This window comes from Meles meles, chromosome 9 (assembly GCF_922984935.1).
Source record: "Meles meles chromosome 9, mMelMel3.1 paternal haplotype, whole genome shotgun sequence".
Lineage (NCBI taxonomy): Eukaryota > Metazoa > Chordata > Mammalia > Carnivora > Mustelidae > Meles > Meles meles.
In genome coordinates, this window is record NC_060074.1 from 53,920,360 (window position 1) to 53,945,997 (window position 25,638).

At 34.9% G+C, this 25,638-nt stretch overlaps 1 non-coding gene across 1 annotated transcript; it reads left to right on the top strand.

The window, feature by feature from the left end:
* The first annotated feature begins 24,819 nt into the window (after positions 1-24,819).
* Positions 24,820-24,923, top strand: LOC123951249. The gene has a single exon (XR_006820399.1). It is a non-coding gene; the product is annotated as a U6 spliceosomal RNA (small nuclear RNA).
* The last annotated feature ends 715 nt before the right edge of the window (positions 24,924-25,638 follow it).

Here is a 25,638-nt window from a genome sequence, read left to right on the forward strand (position 1 = left end):
TTTGGAAAAAGAACGTCTATTTTTACAAGGAAAATAACTTTTTATATTTGTTTGTTTAATTTTAGAAATGGTCCCTTGTATTACTTTTATATACTACTATCTGGAAAACAATATGAAAGACTATGTTACAACTAGTATTCTAGGATCCAATTTGAAATGTGGTCTTAACCTTCTTACTGAGGAACTCACATTTTTATATTTCAATTAATCCTCCACTGCTAATTGTGTGCAAACTATCTCTTCTTTTAAACTGAAAATGTTTTAAAAACCGGAAGCCATATTTTATTTCACTCTGAGTCATCCTATCCCTACACCAACCCTAATAATGGACTTGTACATAGCCAGTAGCCAAGAGTTGTATAAATATTTGGTAAAGCACTTAATTAAAAGAATGAGTGCCACAAAACTAAGAATGCTGTACCACTCAGTATATAAGTTAAGCATCCTTTTTGAAGATGAATTGAAAATTTTCTAAAAATGAGCAGCCTAATATCATAATGAACTCTGTTTCTATTGGCCATACCATTTCCTAAATATGAGTCATTAATCACAGGGAAAACCAAACTAAAGTACATCAATTATGTCTGATGTAGGAAAGGTGATGTTAGGGTTCAAAGCCAATGGCCAAGAAAGAATTCTTGAGATGTCTTTGGTGCAGAAAGATGATTTTATTAAAGCCAAGGGGACAAGACCCATAGGTAGAAAGAGCCGCAATGGGGTCTTGAGGAGTGGCCCATTATATACTTTCAAGTTGGGTGAGGGTTAGGGATAGTATGTCTCCAAGAAATTTGGAAGCAAAGTTTCTAGGATCTTGAGGGGCTAACTGTTCTTGGGGAAAGATCATTTATTACCATCTAATAAAACATTAGCCATGAGACCGTTCAGATGTTTATTCCTGAGCCATATGCTTGGGGGATGATTGCCAACATGAATGTGTGTTTCAAGATCAAGAAAGTTTCCAAAGGAATTTTTGTATGTTAAAGAAGGCCTATAGGGCTGAGGAGGGCAAGTGGAAGGCTAGAATTGCCTTTTGTCCTTAGTAAAGTGTCAAATTTGAGGCAGCTGAGTCCCTAGGGTAATGTCACTGTACATATTTCAGGCACTTATCAATGGACTGCAGGTAGTAAGGAATTCAATAATTTTTCTTCTGCCTTTGTTTCCCACATCAGTGTCTATTGGGGAAAAATTAAACACCTATAAACTAAAATATTTATGGTTCATTCTGTTTCTAGTCACAAATTATTATTTGGGGATTCGAAAGTAGTCATTTTCTTAAACACAAAGCTTTCAGAGATTAGGCAAGAAATTATATTGTGAGAATATTTGAATAAAATTGAAATGAAAAATGTGTAAGAATGAGGGAATCTCAGGTTATGGGTTTGCCTTTGGTTCAGGTGAGGATCCCAGTGTCTTGGGATCAAGCGCTGCCTCAGGCTTGTTCCCTGCTTGGTGGGGAGACTGTTTCCCCTGCTGCTACTGCTCCCTCTGTGCCTCCCCACTGCTTCTGCTCTCTCTTTTTTTTTTCTCTCTCTTTCAAATACATAAATAAAATCTAAAAATAAATAAATAAAAGAATGAGGGAATCTCATCAAGTCCAAAGAAGTCATATACTTTTAATTTTACTTTAAGAAATATCTTTTTTTTTTTTTAATAAAGGATGACTGCATGGGCTCAACAGCAAGCAAATTTGAGTCATAATAACTTTTATACCAGAGCTAAACCTTACATTGTTTATGCCACTCGAAATCATTCTTTTCAGAATAATCCATGAGCAGAGATTTTTCCATCCAACTTACTATCTTTTTTTTTCTTTTAACGTCGTGTGTAGGGATTCTTGGGTGGCTCAGTCCTCAAGCATCTGCCTTCTGCTCAGGTCATGATCCCAGGGTCCTGGGATCAAACCCGGCACATCAGGCTGCCTGCTCACTGGGGAACCTGCTTCTCCCTCTCCCACTCCCCCTGCTTGTGTTCCCTCTCTCTCTCACTCTCTCTCTCTCTCTGTGTCAAATAAATAAATAATCTTAAAAAAAAAAAAGTAGTGTTTAAGGGGGTGCCTGTGTGGCTTAGTGGGTTAACTGTTTGCCTTTGGCTCAGGTCATGATTTCAGGGTCTTGAGATTAAACCCTGTATCAGGTTCCCTGCTCAGTGGAGAACCTGCTTCTTCCTCTCCCTCTCTTCCCTGCTCATGCACTCACAGTCTCTCTCTCTCTCTCAAATAAATAAATAAAATCTTTTTTTTAAAAAAAGATAGTGTTTAAGCTACATATTGGGCAAGATCATATATGTCCCTGGGCCAATGTGCAATAACAGTTTAAACTTCCAGATAACAATTGTGATAATGCCTGAACTCAGAGGAATATCTCTAATTATAGACATTTCAGGCACCATAGCAGAAAGTGGAAAAAATATTCTAAGCCAGTTGGATCTGTAAGTACTTTGGGCTATACTTACTGAATAGATGCTTTTTGGTAGCAAAAGCTCAATTAATAGTCTTCATGATTCATTCTGTTTGCTGTAGCCCTTGTAGTTTGGCAACCTTGGTGTTAAACAAATGTATAAACATAGCAGTCAATCCAAAATTTTCCTTAGCGGCAGAGCCAATTAAATATGCTAAATTCTTGAAATTATAGAGTAGTACAAAAATGAGTAGAAGGCTACTTAAACTGAAACTACAGAATAACTACTTTAACATGGTCAAAGCTATCATTATTCTTTTTCAGTCATTTAGGTAGTATTTTAGTACTTACCTTATCAAGAACATGTAATAAACTACAAATTTCAGTATAATAAAGAACAAACATCAGCTGTCAGTAAAAAAGTTTTGAGAAACAGTTTTTCATAAATTCATTTAAAAAAATTTAAAACACAAACTTTGAAGTTCCATTTCTACTTTTGACATACTCTGTTTCAATTACCTATAAGCGTTAGTAATTCATATAAATTTCTTCTCTTTCATTAATATTGAGCACCTGAGAAAAATCATATAAGGCTTTCAGGATCCAGATTTTCACTAGATAAATAGCAAAATGAAATGATTATTATTCATGATACTAGTCGGCCTCTTTAGATACATACCTATGACCGTAGGTATGTAAATCCACCATGTTTAACTAAGTACATCAGTGCTGAAGAATGAATTACCCACAACCCAGGGACAGAAATAATTATATTAGAGCTCATTTCAGACCATGTAGTTCTCTATTAGTAATTGTATTGGGCTATTGAGACACAATCATTAGAGACATAAAATGGTCATTTTGTATATTAGTAGTAAAAGAAAAAATCGTAAACCTTTAAGGAGAATTCATGAAATATGTACTTTTGACTCACAGTTAAAACATTGATTAAACTGCACACTACAAAAGAGGATACTAAAAAATAGGAGGCATCACCAAAGAGGCCGAGTACCAAGAACCACCTTAACTTTTTACAAGCAACCCGTCACCAAAAATGTAACATGCAAAAGACTTTGAAACATATTTCATAAAATGCACCTGAAAAAAAAATGGAGATTCTCTTCATCAAACTGCTGAATGTTTGAAGAATAATCTGACAGTTAAAGAGCAACTCTGAACTCAAAGTGGTGGAGAATGTTGCCCATATTCAGTGACTCAATGTATTCTTTTTTTTGGTCATTATGTGACAAAGAGAGCACAAGCAGGGGGAGCAGCAGAGGGAAAGGGAGAAGCAGACTCCCTACTGAGCAGGGAGTCCAGCATGGGGTTTGATCCCCTGAGCTGAAGGCAGACACCTAACCAACTGAGCCTCCCATGTGCCCATGACTCAATTCTTGAGAAACTTCAGAGATTTCTAATGAACATTACCATGCTATGGAATTTGCATAACTTAGAGCCTTATAATCATTTCAAGGAAAACATATCTAATAAAATGTAAATATATACATACAATATGTAATATAATAATAAATTATCACTTATATACTATATAATAAATACATATCTAGATAATATTATATGATACATATTTACACAGATATAAAATAATAATAAAACTATTTTATTATAATTTTTATCCCAATATAATTAGTGTATAGTGTTATATTCATTTCAAGTATACAATATAGTGATTCAATAATTCTATATAACTGGGCAACTATTTTTTTTTGAAGATTTTATTTATTTATTTGACAGATAGAGATCACAAGCAGGCAGAGGGGCAGGCAGAGAGAGAGAGGAGGAAGCAGGCTCCCTGCTGAGCAGAGAGCCTGATGCGGGGCTCCATCCCAGGACCCTGGGACCATGACCGGAGTTGAAGGCAGAGGCTTTAACCCACTAAGCCACCCAGGCACCCCCTGGGCAACTATTTTTAAAGCCTATATATCATTTTGTTTAAACTGTAACTATCTCTAAACCTTGGATTTACATCATATTATATGATTCTATGCAAACCTAGAAATATAGCTGGATGCTTCACAAGTATTAATTTGTATACTCCACATGAAAGAAATGTTATGAGTACTATAATTAGTCCCATTTAAAGTAGAGAAAACTGAAGCACAAACATGCATAAGAATTTGCCTAAGTTCATACAGCTAAGATGGTGAATTAAATTTGGGATTCAAATCCAGATATTCTCTAAGACCTACACATTTACTTTCCTCAGAACAAAAGTTCACTTTTAACAGTGTTAAGGAAAAAATTATCATTTATTTCTACATATTTAAATGTTTACTATTTTATCTTATTCTCAAAAGAAAATGGAGACAATATTAAAAAAAAAAACTAGTAGATAGAGGCTTTGTCAGTCAACTTCTAAACCAACCTTTCTTCATTCAACCCCTGAAGTCTTGACAATGTTAAATAGAACTGGCCACTTCTTTTTCAAGCTAAAAGAAAGAAAAAGGATGCATGATCCATTATATAAACATTTACTTTTTTTGCAAATGTTCCCCCAACATACATTGAAAGGGTTAAATATGATCTCTATAAAAATTCCCAATGGCAATGTCACTAGACCAAAAAAAAAAAAAAAAAAAAGGCAAAAAAAAAAAAAGAAGACAAAATTAATTATAACATGTATCCTTTAGGCAAATTGGTTCTTAATATTGAAGACTTAATCATTTGAACTACCTTCACAAACTGTGGACATATGTCCTGGAGTCTCACTCAGACTTCAGCAGAACTTACACTTCGGGAATGGGGTCTTTGAAAAGTCAAAGTCTAAGTCAACGTAAGAATGAACATGACAATGGGCTCATAGAACAGTTAGTACATGAGCTGATCCCTGACCACATACCAACTTCCTACAGTGAGATAATGGAAATATATAGAATAGGCAATATATAGAATAAGCAATCACCTGGGTCATATAATTTCTGAACTTCAGAAAACAATTTCACAGCCCTTTTTAAATACAGTCATTGGTACTACCTACAGGTTATCTTATCTAACTCTTGCTCTCATCTTGACCAGATTTAGAATCAGTTAAGTTTTATTAAATACCTACTATTTCAAATATTGGACATTAGATCCAGAGCTTCATCTATAGTATTTCACAATTATCCCCAGTTTTATAAATGAGGAAACTGAGGCTCAGAGACATTGAAGAACTTGGCTATGGCGTGCCCAGCCCATCTGTTAATGGTAGAACTGCTACTCAAACTCACATCTGATGAGTATCATATAAATGAGGGGTTTAAAAAAAGTACAATTTCAGATGATGTCTGAAATGAGCTGTGCCTCCAGAGGGCCACCATAGTCTCTGGTCTGACCCTAACTTGAGCAAAGATAACCTTATTTTAGAGAAGGGCTTAGATTTCAGTTTTTCTGCCAAGAATCCCTTGCTCTGAGCCTCACCCCACTTAGCTGGGGCTCTACACCCTGTCTATCCTCTGCCAGGCTTCTTTTGAAGAAGGCACCTTTCTGTTGTCTCCCTCCCTAGACACTACCGGCATCCTGGTAAGTTCCTCCTGAGTTCAACAACTGCCTGTCATTTGGACTAATCCTCTTGAACCTTATTCCCAAAAGAAGGGGCAGTGGGATCAATGTTCAAGAGTAGAATGAGAAGGGAGGAAGAGGTTTTAACTATTTCATAGTTAAATCAGACTAAACTGAGATAAGGAAATAAAAATGCTTGCTATTTGTGTAGGCCTTGATAGTTTATACTACATTCCTTATGAGAGTTTAGCTTTACAATAATTACCCCCATCTGAAAAACGACGATGACAAAAAAACAGAAACAAAAAACAAAAACAAACACAAAACAGCCTTATGGAGGCTTAAATGGTTTAAGATTGTTTGGCTTATAAAGGCAGAAATTCTGAACCATTCTTAGCCCTTACTATCCTATCTGAAACCTTAAATCGTAAGTCTTAGATTTCAGTTTATTTTAATTTTAGTTTAGATCTACATATTCTTGGGGGAACTTTCTATCTAACTAAATTAGTTGTTTTGCAATTTATAAAAATGATACCTAAAAAGGCAGTCTGCTTATGTTTCTCAGTGTCTATTGCTTGCAGAAGAACACATCAGATGCAAAAATACTCCCATTGGCTTCTTATTTTCAGAGAGCATGTGAATCTCAAATAGGCTGCATTTGCATTCTGGAGAAAATTTTTAGAGTCAAGTTCTATTGCATTTAACAAAGCTGATCTTGTGCTCTCTTCTTCATCACTACAGAGGGCAGCAACAGACAGCAGAGCTCCTTAGCATCACAGAGGAAATGTTAAAAGTTCCCAGTAAACAAGAGGGTTAAAGACAAAGTCATGCTTTAATCACGCCAAATTTTCTTTTGCCTTTATGCTGCTTAAAATTAATCACATTTATAAACTTTCATATAAGTTAGCAGGCAAATGGATATAGAAAATACCAGGGAAGCCTAGATTTTGTCAAAAGTTGAATCTAAGACATTTTGTAATTATGCCAAAACCAGCATTAAACAATAAACATAGACTATATGCTGTGGAATATTGCGACAAGTGAAATGTGGTCTGTTTTTTATCCGGTTATTTTTCTTACTCTTTGTTATTGTTGTCCTTAAATCCTTATCTCAGCACATGAAAGTTCTTTACATAAAACATTTATTGTTGCTATACATATCATTATTAAATATATCCAGGATTGTTTTCAGTAGTAGGAACTTTAGAAGCTATGGTTTTACAATGGAAAGATTTACCTGCAGACTGCCTTGAGAACAGAAAGGATCGTGACTAGCAGTTGGCGAGAATGAGGACTGCACTCGCTTCTTAGCTTGGTTGCAAAAACCTAAGACTGATTGTACATGCAAAGGAGGGCAGCAAAGGTCTTATGATCAAAAGGGAAGAAATGACTGACAACACAGAGCTAGTTCAAAGGAACTAATGGAATAATTAGTCCCAAAAAGACCAAAAAGACTGAAGAATTCATGATGTCATAAAAAGCAGAGCTACTTAAATTGGATTAGAAAATAAAAATGACATGAACATTGTAAATATTCACAGATCACATCATTGACGTGTAATGTGCCGTTAAATGATGTCAAATTAAAGGGGAAATTACATGTGTTAGAACTAGGACGAATAAAAAGAAGACATTTAAAGATACATGGTCCTTCAAGTGAAAATTCCTAACATATATTACATAGATGATCATCACCCAGACAGTGAAACCGAGTGAATGAAATGTAAAATAAAATATGGGGGGAAAAGATACTGGCTAAAAACAACTCGTTTTCATATATCATAAATGGTATTGAACTTTAAATTTCAGAGGAGCTTAGGGGAATTTGTTTTATACAAAGCAAACCCAAACATGGTTAGAGTAAATAACTGATTATGCCATTAAACTCTGAAAATTTATCCCAGCATCTGCCCCAAGTATTGAATTAGTATGAAAATTTATCAGAATAGGAAAGGTTCTTTAGGTCTATCTTAATTTGGACATGCTCAGTTTTCTCTTGGTAATTGTATATGTTGTTTGAATCATTTCAGTGATTTTGGACTTGTTTTGAAAGTTACATGTGATACAAAGAGAAACAACAAGAATATTGCATGAGGCAAGTGTCACGTCTGCCCTCTTGCTGGGTCTCCCTAAGAGCTCTTGCTGATGATCATTTATGTTATTAACACATAACTGACCTGAATTTAAATGCAATTCAACTACTTTCAAAATGCATGCAGATAGTTAAATAACTTCGGGCCAGTATACAAATGGTTAGCAAAGCAGCATTTCCATTCCAGATACATTTCATTTTTGAGAAATACTTCAGAAAGTATTAAATAAAAATCAACTTTACAACTGGCTTACTCTTTCCATTCACCTATTTTTACTGTCAGTAAGTTCAGCTTTACCTGAATCCTCTGTCCTATTAACAAGATAGCAAGGACCTTTCTTATATTGAGGCTCATTGTTAATAACATACAGCATATTGTACTATATGTAGCCTTAGTACCTCAAAGTGACACATGAAACAAAGTCCCAATAAATAGCAGATATTATACTCCTTCCAAATGATCACATACATTACTATTCAAAATGCCCTCCCAGTGTGCAATAGGACTTTTCTTCATTCTCAAAAGTTCCATAGGTTTCATTACAATCTATCGGAAAAAGACAAATGACTTAAGAAAAAAAAATGTGGCTCAGCTTTCCATGAAATATTCACAAGAGTGTTTTATCAATAGACATAATCTCCAGTTTTAAATGAGTTTATTTAGGCATTTCACAAAGCACATGGAACTTGATCCCCTGCTACTTATATTCCCCATAAAAGAAGAGCAAATTTAACACAAAATACGGTTTGGCAAGCAGTGGTTGTTTGTGAAATGGTGGAGAGTGTTTCTCCCTCTTCCTTGTGTGGCTCTAGTGAAATCAATAAAACAAGATGCTCGTTTGTGAACAGCAGAGAAAAACACTATGGAGAAGTGGGGGGTTGAAGGCTTCTATTATGGCACAACCTAATTAATTAATAGACAAAAAACTAGCATGCTTAAATGCTTAAATATTGCAAATGAGTCTATAAAATGTCCAGTTCCTCTGCAACTTAGACTGAAGGGTACAGATTGTCTACTCCTTCAGGCTTCACCCACATGGAATAGATAAAAAGAAAATTGATAAAAGAAAATAGATTATTTTCTTCTTGTAAGAAAAAGAAAGGAAGCCAACAGTAAACTAGGCTCTGAGCTAGTTGCTTTATATAGGTAACTGTTTTAATACTAGTAATCCTGAAGAAATGAGATTAGAGAAATTAAGTAAAATAATCCAAATGAGCCACACAACAAGCTAACCATAAAAATAAGACTTCAAGTTAATTTTACCTGACTTCAAAGTTGATGGTCTTTTTCTAAAAAGCCTTATTAAAATTGTATTCCATAGCCAGTATGCATAAGGATGAATTTTACAAGAAGACAAAATACTTGTTCTGATTTGGGAATAAAGTTTTGACTCTGGCCCTAGAAACTCCTACTTTATGATAAGCCACTAGTGCCCATGGCTAAGTGTGGGAACTGGAAGCTACACAATTTAAAATTTGTGTCTTTACCATCAATTAGATCTTTGGTCTAGAGCAAGTTACATAAACTCTCTGTGTCACAATATCCCATCTGTAAAAATGGAATAATGATACAAAGAGTACTGCATAGGGTTGTTCTTAAAATTAGAGCGATTATTTATACAAAGAATCTAGAGCAATCCTTAGCGCACAGTAAGTGTATTTTAGGTCATTTTAAGTAATATCAACTCACAATTAGAAGAATTAATGAAAATTTCATTTTACATCTCAGAAATATAAGAGAAACTAAAGTTGCAATTGCTATATGGAATTTAAGAATTTTAATTTTGGACTAGATATATTCGAAAAGACCATTGGTAAGTGAAGAAGAAATACAGAGAAAGAGAAGAAAATGTGAGAGAATGTAAATCAAATGAATGATTCAAATTTCTATAACGTGATATTTAGAACTAATCAGACGTTTGAATATGCATTAAATTCCCAGTACTCTAAGGAAGAGAAAACTTCAGTTTAAGTTTGTATTTCTGAAACACAAAATGAATTGCCATCCTAATATTATTTTTCTAGAATCACCCTAAATTTTCTGGGTACAGTGGTTTCTTTTTTTTTTTTTTTTTTTTTTGGGAAGAGGAAAGCATAAGAGATTGAGTGCTCCATTTACTCCCTCTCCCGGTAAAAGGAGGAGAAAGAAGGAAAGGAGGGAAAATTCACTCCAGGAATGGTTAATTTCTTCAAAGAGTTCTGATGATGCTTTAGATAATCAGTGTTTTAAATAATCAGTGTAGACTATACCAGTGTGGGAGCTGTTGAAGTATTAATAAATCTGTTCTGAAAATTCCTACTGCAAATGTGGCAGGTGGGAAGGGTATATATGGCCTACGGTAAAACCTTTGACAAGACAGAGGGTATCTGGATTCTGAATTGGCCCTGGCTATGACAAGGGATTGTAAATTTCCTTTTGCAGTCTATAATCTTGTCAGAAACTAATGCAATTCTCTCTGTTGCAATTTTCATTAATATTAGACTAACTTTAATATAGAAAATGGACTGAATACTGGGTATGAACTGTTTTATTGACTCAACCAGTAGGTAGTTTTGTAGTTTTGTCAACATTTCTAAGCCCGTTACAATGATTTTAAAGCTAATACTACATGAGAATTTTTATAAACAATTTCTTTTTCTTAATTTTTGATATTGAAGTATAATTGACATTATACATACTCTTACATTCTCTGAGGGTTATTTTCTGAGTTACATTTAATCTCAAAGAAAAGCAGTTCTATAACATTAGAATGTTTCCACATTTGACCATGTATATCAATAACTAATGGATCTACATGATGGTCAATAAAGAAAGCAATCTATGGAGAATAACATTATCATATTGTTTAAGTAAATTAACCTTTTCTAGACATGGTATGAGGAGTATAACTTAACGAAGAATATTTTCTTTTTAATTAATATAGGTACTCACAATAAAGGAAATGGTCATAAACGTAGGGACTTACTCTATAACATTGAAAAAAAGCTGATAAAGCCAGAATATCAACCACAAAAAGTAATATTCCAATCATTTTCTTATGTTCTGGGAAAAATGCAATGAGGAAAGAAATACCCACTTGTAGTCTAAAGTATTCCAACCACCCTCAGAGAGAAATTTACTCATTGGAGATTAACATGCAATCTATTTATCACAATATCAAGAATAAAAATTCCAAAAAATAAAAATATTTCAATATTTCTCTCAAAGTCTTTTTGATTTCTATTCCTGAATCTTTGCCTTCATGTTATCTTCATGACACTCTATCTTCAGAAATGTTAGTATAGATTCATCTAAATTGATAGTATAGAGTTCAATCAAAACAAAATAGTTTTCATATAAATATGTACAAAACAAAAAATAAGTCATGCAATAGATCTTTATTTGTAATTGTTCATATCATTATTTGTGCTATAAGTTATTTCTACATATATGCACAGTTCTCTGAGTCAAAATAATGTATTTTTTTCTTCGTTGATGAAAAATTCAATAATATTATGAATTACTATTTTTAAAAAATGTATAGTCTGCAGTCTTAAACCAAAGAAGGATGTGCTAGTTTTGATAAGCAGTCCTAATGAGGGAGTAGGTTTTCTTCTGATAAATTGGCACCAAAAGTACAGAGAAAGTTTCAGTTTGTGGTAAGGAAAATTTTCACAAAGTTGGCCCAGGATAGCTTCTAAAACATTTATCCTGACACAGTGTTTAAAATTTTATTATAAAGAAAAACATCCATAAATGGAGGAACCAATTAGAAAATGTAAACCCACTCTAATAGGGTATTTTGCAAGTGTAAATGTAAAATAATTCTACAAAACCATAATCAGACTCTTACTATGCCTCAGAATTCTTTTCAATTTTTTCTTTCCTCTTTTTTTGGAGGGGGGTGTGTGCGTGCGTGTGGTAGAGAGGGGTGGGAATTTCATTATGTTTCCTAATTATAGCTCTGTGAAACAGTCTGCACCTTGATCAAGAGAATAACTGACTGACTTTGTGCAGATTGGTTGACTATTATTTCATGAGAATATGGAGTTTATCTGCTTTGAGCACCCACTTTCATTTCAGCACCTCAACTTTTTTTCTTTGCCTTTACTCTTTCTTTATTCAAGAAAGTGATGCTTCTTTCATTTGAATTTCATCATCCTTCATTTCCCTACAGCCTTTAATCCTAGGCATGATTTCTCCTCCCTGGAAAATGCTTTCGTTTTTCCTTCTCTAAAGGTAATCTTATCTTTGGTTTATCTTTATTATCAAGTATTTATGATTGCTAGTATCTCACTATGTACCGACTTTTACACTCCTGAAATGTGGGTTTCTTCTCAACACTGTGCCAAAACTGTTGTCTTGAATTTAGTAAATCATTTAAGTGTAAGTTTCAAAGTAAAATTGAATTTACTGTTTTTCTCAAACATGCTCTTTTCTTGATTTCCTAATTCTGTAGTAGCATGACTATCCTCCCAATATCTCAGAATTGTCTTGGATGCATCATTTTTCCCTACAACTTCTTCCTTGAGCGGGTCCCATGACCAACCTACGACTGAGATCACCCTAGGAGATTCCACCCCTTTTCATTGTGGAATGTGGTTATTGTCCTAAGGAAAGCACAGAAAACCTGGGAAAGAAACTTCAAGACTTCCGCTGAGGTAGCCAAGGAATGAAACCTAAAACTTCCGAGAGACCCTGAGACTTAAATGAAATGAAAAGGAGCCACAAACTAGGATGGAATTCTTCCAACTGAGAGGATATGTTGATCGTTTGAAGCCTGACATGTTTTGCTCTGCACAACGAAAGCTTTCTAGGAAAAATGGAGTGAACACTAAAGTAATGAACTTATATGCTTCTTACGTGGCAGCTTTCTCAGGACAAACTCAGTTTTAAAAACATGGCCCTTATTTTTGTTGTTGATTCTAACCTCCGAACCTCTTCTTCTTTTTTTTTTTTTTTAAAGATTTTAGTTATTTATTTATTTGACAGACAGAGATCACAAGTAGACAGAGAGGCAGGCAGAGAGACAGGAGGAAGCAGGCTCCCCGCTGAGCAGAGAGCCCAGATGCAGGGCTCAATCCCAGGACTCTGGGATCATGACCTGAGCTAAAGGCAGAGGCTTTAACCCACTGAGCCACCCAGGCGTCCCTCCAAACCTCTTCTTATAGGAGGGTTACTGTCTCTGTTGCATACCTTTTATCATAAAGCAAAATATGTGGAACTGAATGTGAACTTCCAGTAACTTTATTGGAATTTGATGATATGAAGGCTATGCTGATCAGTGAGGTGGTATGATACCAGAAAGGTTGTTTGGTTTAGACAATGGAGTTTTGTGTGTGTGTGTGTGTGTGTGTGTGTGTTTTTAATTCCATTTTGGATTTTTAGAAAATTAGTTAAATTTCTAGGATATAGTCAGAGTCCAGTTTTTAGATAAAGCAATGTCCTAAAATATCATGCCAACCTCATCTTAGTTGCACAAAATAGAGATAAAACATTTTTCTAAACATCTAAATATTTTGAGCATTAGAGACTTTATCCCGTTTTTAATTGATCTTCTACTTTGTTTGCTGATGCAATTATTTATTCAATCTCAGCCATCATTAGAATCTAGGCTTAAAGGCAAAGTTCACATTAAAAACCCTACCCTCAAATCCATCCAGTTTGTGACATTGTATGTTCTTTATAGGATCCTAAACATCAAAAATATAATAAAAGTTTTAGAGTAGGTATATTTAGATCTCACTATAAAAATTAAATTTATTTTATATGTTTTCTATTACTTTTGATGTTTAATTTTTGAATTACATGTTACTTCATAATTAAAAATATAAACTTTTTAAAAATAAGCCATAGTCTGTATAATAGGATTGTGATCATATCTTTTGAGTCTCATAAAACATTTTCCCTAAACTTAGCATATTAGTGATATTATATTTTTAAATGACTAATTTATGATTAAGTAAGACAAATTTTGCCCATCTATGAGCAATCTAAATGGTCTTCCCCTCTCAATATAATGCTATTCTCATTATTAAAGAAATAAATCTTTCGTGGGTACTTTTGAGGTTAAAAAAATAATGAACCAATTCTGTTTTACTCAACAGAGAAAAAGTACAATGTGTTATTGTAATCTGACTTGTATCCTCCTTGTAAAGCCCTAGAAATTATTATTTTAAATTGTTAGATTAGATTTTCTGCAGCTTAGTATATCGTAATGTAATTTCTAAATGCAAATGAGATACTGTACAGCTTTTCCATAGCGTTGTTCGTGAAAGCCAAGCATTTTACATATTACAGTGAAGTGCATGTTATTAAGAAACAAATTATAATGAAGCTTAATTTAGTATGAAGACAAGATACTGTAGCTTTATAATGGATGACAGTGCAATAGGGTATGTATGCAGCAAATAACGCTACCTGCCGAAAAATTTAACAGTCAAGAGTGCTATATACACCAGGAGTGATAAGCAGTGTACTTTCGAAGATTTCCACTTGCTCCCAGTACTTCATGGCAGAGTGACACTTTGAAAGCTATCTTAGCTTCCAGACACTGACCAATGCTATTTTTGCCAAATAAAGCCTGGGGTTCATTCAGTAATACTCCAAGGAGATGTGAAGGAGGTAAATTCTGCCTTTCAGCTTTCAAGAAAAGAAGCCCCTATTTCATTCATCTGTAACTAGTATTAATTGCTGACTAGTTTTTAGATGTATCTTGTCTTTCAACTGTATTTTAAGTAGATGAGGACAATAGCCATATCTTGCTCTGCTTTTTCCTAGCCTGGAGTGGATTTGTAATCAACCCAGATCTGTCTGTACCTTGCTGTACAAGATGGGAAATTAATCTTGCAGGTAATTTTCTTTCTCTAAAAAATAGCTTGTACCAAACAATCTCTAAAGTCCCTTAAAAATAAAAGATTCTATGAAATATGATCTAATAATTGCTCAGGAAACAACTATGAACTGATTCAAACGAGTAACAAAACTGTTAGAAACTGTGAATCTATGGAGGCAAAGTATATAAATATACCAACAATGGAATCATGAACAATGTTACTCTTTAAGCTTATAGTATTCTGTGAACTCTCCAGATCATCCTTATAGTTGGTGAGGATAAACGGTCTACTGCAATCCAATCACATTGAAGCATTTGGCCTGGCCTAACACATGCCATCCTTATACAGATTGTGGGGAGACCATCTTTGGAAGAAGAGGAAGGTAAAACCACAGCAATTAGTACTACAAACAGCCAAATGGCCTACATATTACAAAACAAATCTCCTCAAAGATATGTTTCTGTTTTGAAGCATAGTGCTCATTAAATAAAGCACTATTTAAAAAAGAAAAAAGAAAAAAAAAAAGCAGAGACATCAATGGGTTTGTTGCATGCAGAAGAAACCAGCTCAAAAGCAATTCATTATTAATGCCTGAATATTCTTGCTAAACAGTTCTGATTATTTCACAAGAAAGAGGTCAAGGTAGTGGAGAAAGGGATTTAATCAAATAAACTCTCAATCTCTCTCCAAATAGCATTTTCATCCAGCTGCATGTAAATTCATCAGATGACTAGCCTCCAAAAGCACAGGCAAGGTTAATCTGCTATGACTGTTAAAACTTCTATGATATGCCTATTGAATAAAGATTTAAAATGGGATGAACCATGCAAGTTTCCCCAAATTAGACTTTTTTTTTGCTCATAAAATACATGAAATTTTCACTGTTTAAAAAAAAACAACAGCAACCAATAAGCCATATTTCTTTTATCTAAATTGGGCTATATAATTAATTTCTTAAAAAGGGCTCTTTGTGATGTAGTGTTGCTTTCATTTATTGGAATTTTTTAGAAACTCGCACCCTCAGGTTCCAGGAATTCAAAATGTTTCTGCTCTGCTTGGAATTAGCTTAAAAACTTTGAGAACTCAGAAATCATATAAAAGAAAAAGGTTATAATAAGTTTTACAATATTTTTGAAATCATCCTGATTTACTTTTACTTATATGCAAGATTATAAAATTCATCACATTTTTATCCAAAGGCAATATTGCTGGCAAACATTACCAAGTATCTTGGTGATTTATTACTTAAAAGTTAAATGTAATTTCAGTTTCCAGTCTTCAAAATGTAAAAATGGATGGAGATAAGAACATTAAAAAGGTATATTAGTGTGTATTTTTAGAGACAAGGAAAATACATATATACAATTACGACACAGGCACAATTTTACTGATATATTTTTGTCTGTTTCATTCTCTATGAAACTTTATAATTGTGTATACATATATTATAAAAGTTAAAAGCATGTTTTCAAATATGGCAAGGTGTTAAATACCTTTTTACTTTGAGAAGGAAGAAATCTGAGTTCATTTTTAAATCTGAGTTCATTTTTTAAAAATTATGCTATATAGATGTTTCTAGAATTCAAAGAAATACAAAAGGATCTGTATCTGACAAAGATACATAATTTACCTTCTGTAACAAACAATTTAAATGAAATTTTCCAGTGAAGTCGATGTCCTAATTTTGAACAGATATAAAGATTTTTTAAAACATCTACGATCTCTTCACTATTCGAAGGCTTATTTTCTGCATTTTTAAATTTGTAATTTCAAAATCCATATGACAACAAACTACACCACGGTGCTGTTTAATTCAGCCTCTTGCTATTTCAAAAATCCTTCTAATACCCTTCTTCCCTGCTAAATTTATACAATTTCCTTTGCATTGCATCTTTCATTTCTATATTTAAGAAACCATGCAGCAGTTAATAAGTCTTCTTTAAAAAATTAAAGTGTTTTCCTGCTGGCATTCTTTGCCCTCTTAACTCTCAGCACCTTTCTTGAATCATAGACACCATTTTACATGAGGACAATTTCTAAAAAGCAAAATATAACTGTCTAATTAAGGGCTGCGTGATTGGCTAGTTCGCGGTCCCTGTGACAGTTGTGACAAATACACATATTGGCACAGCCCTAACCTCACTTCACAGTTTGCAACACAAAGATGGTATTTTCAGAAATGTGAAGAACACCCTGATACAAAGCTTCACCTTGTCTAGTGCTATTCCATTTAATTTTTTATTAACTGCCTGAACATATGCCATTCTAGAAGAGGGTAATAGTTACAAAATGTCAGCAGAAACATTTAAACTGCTAAAATGTAAATGATTTTATAAATTTGTAATGAAAGGTAATTGTCATGTGGGAAAAGTAACAGAAAAACAGATATGTATAAATGCAAAACTGGTAAAAAATACATCTTATTGGTTGAAGGTAGGAAAACCTAAGTATATTTTAATGAGTTCTGTAAGTAGTATTTAAATAAAATTAGATTCATAAGCAGAAAATGTGAATTCTATAATATTTTATTTTCTAACATTAGGAAAGTTCACAGTAATGACAAGAACTCATGGAACTTTAATGCGCTAAATTCAGTAAGCAGTAGGACATTAAGATGCTTCACCTTGTTTAAAAAAACAAATAAATCAAAGTAGGATAATATAAATAAAAAGTGTCTTTTTATCCGCATAATAGCTTTAAAAGCACCAAATTCAAACATGCTTAGTTTGTTTCTTTACTTTCCACCACAGTAAAAAACAATTTAGTGATTAATCCCTTCAGCAACATAATGCTGGGTCAGTACTTTCCGTTATGTCAAGACGACGACGACTCCGGCGGAGGATTGAGTATTTCCTCAGCCACCACACCGAGCAACCACCTTCCAGTTAGGTTTGCGGGCAACCATCTTTAAATGCTTGAGCTGTTCTGCGTGGCCATGACAAGATTTGCAATTCTCTACGTTTATTTACACACCATCACCCCAACTAGACATCACATGGAAGTGGCATGGTCACAGCTGACCCCAGGGTAGTCCCTGTCCCTGCCGATCCAATTTCATCGTGCTCTGCAATTGAACTGCAGTCATACTGTAGAGAATGTATGCACAGAACTCCATGCCACAAGAAAATTAGCAGAAGCTTGTCAGGGGGTATTTTCCTGTTCTACAGTGACAGACTCTGGACAAATAGGTCTGCTTTCCAGAAATCCACAGAGGTCTGGCTCTCTTGAAATGTATATGAGCCCAGCATATTTATGTCGCAGTATCCTATATGGTAAGCTTGTTATGTGAGAGTTTGAGAACAGTGTTAAGCCTTTTTTGAATTTCCCATGTCCTCTTCACAGATTTCAAGGGTTTTAAATCGCCTAGGAATAGACTACTTATTTTTGATTTGTAGAAAAACAGTTTCTGTTTAGTGGTGGGAACTGAGAAAAATGTATTCTTCCTTCCAGAGGAAAAAAAAAATGCAGCACAGATCTATTGTATTTTGAAAGCAAAAGTTCAGGGAGATTTTTTTTTTTTTTTTTTGCAATTTGATAAATCAAGCTCTGAAAGTCTCCTTCCTGAACCCTCATTTTAGCTGTAAAAATTAATTATATCACAAATAAAATCTGTTTAAGAAGCCACATTTAAAATACACTTGCAGATAAATTTAGAAGATCCTTTGTTTGAGACAAAATGTTAAAAGAATAATATGGTAAATAGAACAATTTTACCATCTGTGGGCAGAACATTTTTAAAACATAATATGTTTTGTAATCTAGCCTAAAGTAATTTTATTAGATATTCTGTGCAGTTCTTACATCAAACATCCTCAGAAGCCCTACGATCATTTTATATTCACTGGAAGAAAGAAAGAAATCCAAAACCTAGTTAAATAAATTGTTCATTTATTCCTTCCCTTTTATGCACCAAGATCTACATGTGGTCATTAATTATAAAGAGACTATTATAGCACCATATTTTCATTCAATACGATGTCCTGGTATATATCAAAGAAGTCCCATAATTAAAACAGAAGGGCCACAATGACAATTAAAATTACAATCTATATGGGGAAAGAAAGTACAGTTCTGCAATTTTTCACCCTGTCACTGTCAGCCGCGTGGAATATTCTGGTCACGTCTCTTGTAAAGCAGCCTAAATTCTTCTTCACCACTGCAACCTCAAAAGCATTATCAGCACCTAAGCAAAAGCCTATGCAAGTATAATTTAATACGAAGCCACAGTTTGCAAGTAATAGCGTATAAAGTGATATTTAAGTGGTGTTTTAAGCACACTTCTGATGGCTACAGCCGCTTTTCCCTGGTAAATGCGTTTTCCTTTGAGTAGTGATTACGAGTCCTAGGTGAAGAGGTCCTGTGTGCAGGTCTGTCTGTAAGCCTTACTTCCAGCTGCCAATCTTTACTTCACAGTGAAGAAAAAGCCACATAGCACCTTGTTCTTACTCTTGTATGCTGTCATCCTCTGAGCCTGATAACACAAAATCATTTCCACATAACACTTTCCGGCTTCTGCCTCTTAAACCTCGAGACCTACACATTGTGCCTGCACTTGCACCCTTGGCAACCGGCTCCCCGGTCGCCCCTGCCTTTGAACCACCAGAGTCTTCCAGCGGGCTCTTTTTAACACTTATCTTGGTAAATATCTGCATTAATGGAGTACAAAGCTTTTTGGTAGCAATACGTATTTGCTACAATTTATTGTCTATAAAAGTCACGAGCAGTGAATTATTACTCTTAAAATTGTGTTTTTCTTTATAATAACTTTAAACCGAGCGCTCATATATGAAGCATGCAATGGAGATTGAGAAGGTTTTGTATAATAAAACTGTGACATGGTCATTTTTTCCAGTTTTGCATTACAGAGACACACTCATGCATGGTGCTTTTTAAATTCTTATTATGTGTGAGGTCAGGGGGTCGAATGTCAGAAAGTACTGTTAATTTCACGGGGTTAGGGGAAAGTAAATTCAGAGGGAATACAGATCACTTAGCACAGAAAACCAACTCCTCTGAAGTTTGGTTTTACATTTGTTAACCATATCCTTCAGCTGACGAACCATTGAGACCACGGTGACATTCTGGTCCCAGATATAATGGCTTGACATGCTGCAGTGAGAGAGCGATTCTGACGCCCGGCTCGGGGTGCCAGCCTCAGACTTCCTCTGAATCAATGAAGCACTAAAACTCCACACAACTGGAACTGAACAAAGCATGTTGCCATTTTGGCTGTGATGTTTAAATTATAGAGAAAGCAGTCAGGATGTCTTAAAGTTCAATCTGACAAGAAATGTAAAATATATTTCTGTCTTCATTCTCTGGGAAGGTAGCATCTCACACTGCACCATAGCACTACCCAGAGTCCTTTTAAAGTGGTTCATAATAGAACATCAAAGACAAAATTCGTGTATTTCAAGGCTTTTTCCATCATCAAAATGACCGTCAGCGTCGGGGCCAAGTTTCGGGGGAGGGGGGTGCGAATAATTGCTGAGATAATATTGTTTTATTCAGTTAGCAGTGTGGGGATAGAGTTCCTTTATTTTACTCTTTGTGCTGAAAGGAAAAAAAAAAAAAGAAGAGCGTGCGGGCAGATACACATGGCCCAAGTTAGATCACTCACTGCCACCAGCGAGATAAAACAATGGTCCACCTCATGGTTATGACAGAGGAGCCATAGTCAAAATAAGTTTTAATGTGAGGCTTGTGAGCGTGTGGTTGAACTCTGATAAAACCTGCATCTGTTTAAATAGAGTTCACTGGGCTGGTAGAGACAGATGCTAATAGATTTGGTTGGTACTTTCATTTTTTATTTTTTTTTTAAGCAAGATTTTTCAGATTCAAAACTCAAACGGGGCTCAGCTGCCCCCTTATAATTAAATTTTAATGACATAGGCTGAGTGTTTGTGTTTTGGCAGCATGCTCAAGACTGTTAGCATTTAAACGGTTACAACTCGACTTTGAGGAGGGCAATCCCGATGCAAGTCATAGGTGACGTTCCTCCAAAGGGGCTCTGGTTTACTGGGATGCTGTGGGACCTAGGATAGCTAGGTCATCCCGTTGCAGTCACTGTTAAAAGAATAAATTAGAACACAATACTGCATAACCGAAATCCCACAGTGGCCTTGGGGGCCAGTGCTTTTTCAATTCTTAGGCTTTTTCACTGGAAGTAACAGTTCTATAGGTTTTTGTGTGCCAAATGGTCTATCGGTAAATAAAAGAAGTGTGTGGTACTGCTCATAAAATCCTGCTTTCTCCTCAAATGGCAGAAGCAATCCAGGGTACAGATTTTAATCAGTTTATTTTTTTTAAGGATTATTATTAACTCTGCTGTGGTATCCTTTACTGGCTTCCTTTTATAATTAAAAACTTTTTCCCCTCAAATCCCCTTCTCCAGTAAGCAGCCTGTTGCCTGAAGTTTTAATCCTTCATTACTAGTTAAAACAAAATCACCAATTAGGCACATGAACACGTCTGTATTAATCTCATTAAGGTGATGGCACCAAATAAATTGGAACTATTTTTGTGCTTTTACTGTGTTCCTATGGCTTTATCAGGCCCTGTGGTCATATACAAAGACCTCGAAGCTTAGTCATTTAGAGTCATTCGGTTGTGGACTGAATGTGGCATTACCATCTATGGCTGAAAATTGCTTTCAGCTTTTAAACTGCACTGACTAGTCTGTAGTTAATCTTAGATCATTCACTCGCAAAATTAAATGAGCCAGAACGATGGTCTTTTTTTTTTTTTTATAAAATAATACATCACAAAACACTTATTTGCCCTGCCCAAAAGAGAGATCAAATTCATTTAAAATCCCATAAACCAGAGTTGTGAATTTTTAATTTTATTTAGTAGCAGAGAAATAGAGGGTAAGCTATCTTTCTACAGCACATCATTGCTATAAATTTACATATGGAACATGGTTTGATGCTTAACCAACCTTTAATCTACCTTTGATGTATACTTCTACTTCGATGTGGTCATGTGACACCCTTATTAATGCAAATGTAAAAAAGAGTGTTTTGGATCTCTGATGTAATTAGCCATAAACCATGTTTAAAAAAAAAGAAAAAAGGAATGCCTACTTGAGTCACCAGAGTTGCATGTAAAGTTCACAGTTATCATCACAGAAGAATAACCTTAAGAAACTAAGTTTAAAATCTTTACTTCATTCATTCCTATATTTTCTGCCCAAGTAACTGTTAGAGATCATTTTGCTGTACCAGCGATAGTCAACTAGGAGTTGATTGCTAAATAATTCATTTCATTGGAATAAAACATTTTAATTTTCAGAGGATTCTAGCCTGTTTCTTATAAAAGTAAAATCCCATTGAAAGAAAAATGCTAATTGAGTCTGGAAAAATGTGAGTTCTTTTCCTCATTAGGGAATGTTATCATCACTTCAAACACATCATCTTTTAAATGAAAACAGTGGGTGTGTTTGCTTGTTGTGGGCTCCCTTTCTTCCCACTGCCATACCTCCCAACATGGACCAAATGTATATGTTTCGATTCTGGCAGTCACTAATTTTAGGCTCTAAAAACCTTGAGCCACGTCACATGAGGGGAGGTCACTCCATCGTGCCAGATGGAGGCAAAAAATTCAGATATTTTGAGAGGCTGACCCAGTGTAATTCCCCTGGTAGATGACAGGACCTTAAGGTTAGATATTGGAAAATAGGGTTCATGCTACTCTGTCAGTGGGGCGAGTGCAAGCTGCCTGTTTGACAGAGAAGGTGGTGTGTGGTCTGGACCTCAAGAAAAAGGAAGTCAGCCACCCAGATCAAAAATTACTCTGTCGGCCATCCAAAAATGATTCTGACATCAGCTTAGAGAGGCAGAAAAAAAATGGTGAAAAAAAAATGAAAATTGTACTCTGTTCTGGGGTAGTCTAGGGAAATTCATGGACTCATAATGGCCAAAGCCACAACAGTGACATCTCTTTATTTTTACTATATGTTGCAGATATATCTGACTCAAGTTATACAATTCCAAAGCTAACCATTCATCACTTCCTCAAAACATAGTGTTATAAGTATAGTACAGTGAAATAAAATGGATTTCTATTTGGACATTCTTTTTAATTTAAACAGAAGCAAAAGTCACTGAAATTGATAGAAGCCACTCATTAGTTACATAATTATTTTGCCCACTATGGACATGTCCCTCTATTTCATTTGTAATAATTTAGAAAAAAATTATTTGGGGCCAAAACCTCAGACTCATTTTATTGAGGTTGTCCTGTATGTCTTAAAAACTTTCTTGAGACTTCTTGACCTGATTCTAAATATAACTACATTCCTTAAATCTTACCATATTGATGCATTAAGAGATATTGGGCTTATATTTTCCAAGAAATTTTAATGATCTAAATGAATCTAAATCTATCCACGATTCATCTCTTTTCTAAGAATATGGATGAAGTAAAAGGTACATACATAATTTTAAATATCTTCCAAATATAAGGTGACCATTTAAATACTTCACACTATTAGTTTTTCCATCTCAAGGAAAAGATCTGCATATTGTTGTTTATTCTGTAAAATATTCCTTTTTTTAATAGCCAGAACCAAATAATTTCTCATTTTTACAGGCTTCACTTCACTTTTCTCACAGTGAATAAATTGCAACTTATTTCCATGAAATTCACAGATGACACAGATCTTTATTTTGCATAAAGGCATAAAGAAGTGTCTAATATCTTCAATATTCATCTGCTAAGTGGACATTTGCATTGGGTTAGAACGGAAAGAGAGCCCCAACCCTCCCGCAGTGACAGCTGTACAAAGGGATGACATCTGACAGCTGTGACAGTGCTGAAGGGAAACTCAGATGACTCGCAGCATCCATGATCCAATTACAGCACACATCCCTCTGACAGACCCAGCAGCTTGACTCCAGCGTTTGGAAGGACAGTATTGATCTCTTGTCAGAAACCAGTTGCCTGCCTGCAATTGTGCGTTGCTGAACTTTGAAAAGCTATAGTACCCTCTTAAATGATAGGGGCAGTCAGGTTATAGTATTCAGGTACAAAGAGAGGTGCAAAGGGTATCTGCTAAATGCTCTAAACTTGAACAAATCATAACAATATGACAGCCCAATCATACTCAAGGAGCCCAGCTGATCTAGCTGGCTACTGTCTGTGCTAATGGAAAGACAGCTCTTTGTGTTTAGTGGGATGATCTTACTTGATGAAAAGGCCACTGCAATTAGTGCATGCTGGTTGGCTGTGCTGGGTGACAGCCGCACGGATGGTGTAATGGCAGCTGCCAATAACCCTAACTTCAAGAAAACAAACAATTAGGCCTTTGATCCTAACACTGTGAGTCCCTCTACTCCAGACCTCTGCTCGGCTTTTACTGTAAATCTCGTAAGGGCAATGTGGTACAACCTCACCAAACAGAGCAACTTGGTCAAGAGGTCAATTACCTGTCTCTTCTTGCTTTCTATTCCTGACTTCCTGAGAGAGAGAGAGAGAGAGAGAGAGAGAAAGGGAAAAGGAGACAGAGAGAAAGAGATGGAAAGAGAGAGAAAGAGAGAGATACCCCTGCAAAAGGTTAACAGACATAAACATTTCTTTATGTGTGAGCATCAATATTCTAAGACACAAAATTTTAAAATACATTTTTAAAACTAGGGTGGTAAAAGCAAGATGTTAAACTTTATAATGGAGATAAGAGATATCGAGTGGCAACAGATCTAATACTTGAAGATATATGTGACACTCAGTGTTCAAAACTACCAAAATCCGAGAATAACTAAAAGTTATCTCCCGTTTACCCTTATTATTTTGGAATTGGATAAAGATGGATGAAATATGCTAAAACTTAGAAAATACACAAAACTTAGAATGCAGATCATTTCAGGGCTTTTCCTCAAGTGCAGCTCCAACAGATAAAGCCCTTAAGTAGGAGTACAAGTGAAATTAAGTACTGGAACACACATTCAAGCGCTCGCGTACATACACGAATTATTACCAGAATAGACAAGTCTATGATCAGAAAAATTATGTCTAGTGCTTGCTTCAGGAGCCCATATGATAAAATTAAAATGATACAGAGATTGGCATGGCCCCCGTGCAGGGATGATTCACAAAATCAAGAAGCATGCCACATTTTTAAATAAATATTCTTTTTTATTGAAGTATCGCTGACAAACAATGCTCCATTAGTTTCAGGTGTACAACACAGTGATTCGATAAGTCCATACTTTATGCTATGGTCACTACAAGTGTAGCTACCGTCTGTCACCATACAACCCTATTACAAGACCACTGACTATATTCCCAATGCTACGCCTTTCATCCCCATGAATTATTCATTCCATAACTAGAAGCCTGTGCCTTCCACTCTAAATATTCTTTATGTACCTCACATTTAGAACTTTTCTTAGCTTTAAAAGTTTTTTTCTGTACTTGTTGACTAGGTAATAAGCATTATTAACTCTAAGTGGGCAGGTAGTGAAAACCCAGAGCTCTAGAGTGGGTATAATGGCAAAATTGTCAAACTGACATTATATGAATCATAAACCTAAATTATCAACTATTTCAAATAGGCAAATGTTGAAGAACAGCTTCATATATTTAAAAAATAAAATAAGGTATTAAAGGTAGGGCTTCAGAAATGAACAGAAAAGTAGTGACCAAAAGCATAAAAAAATAAACTTTGGGAGAGCTGTAGAGCAGAGAAAAATTGAGATATAATAGAATCTAAGATAAAAGAAAATATAGAACGAACGTACTTCAGATACTAATCCTTAATACACACACACAAACACTCCTGTTCACTCATATGTAAATAAATGCTAATTAAAACACCTGACATCATCCAAATAT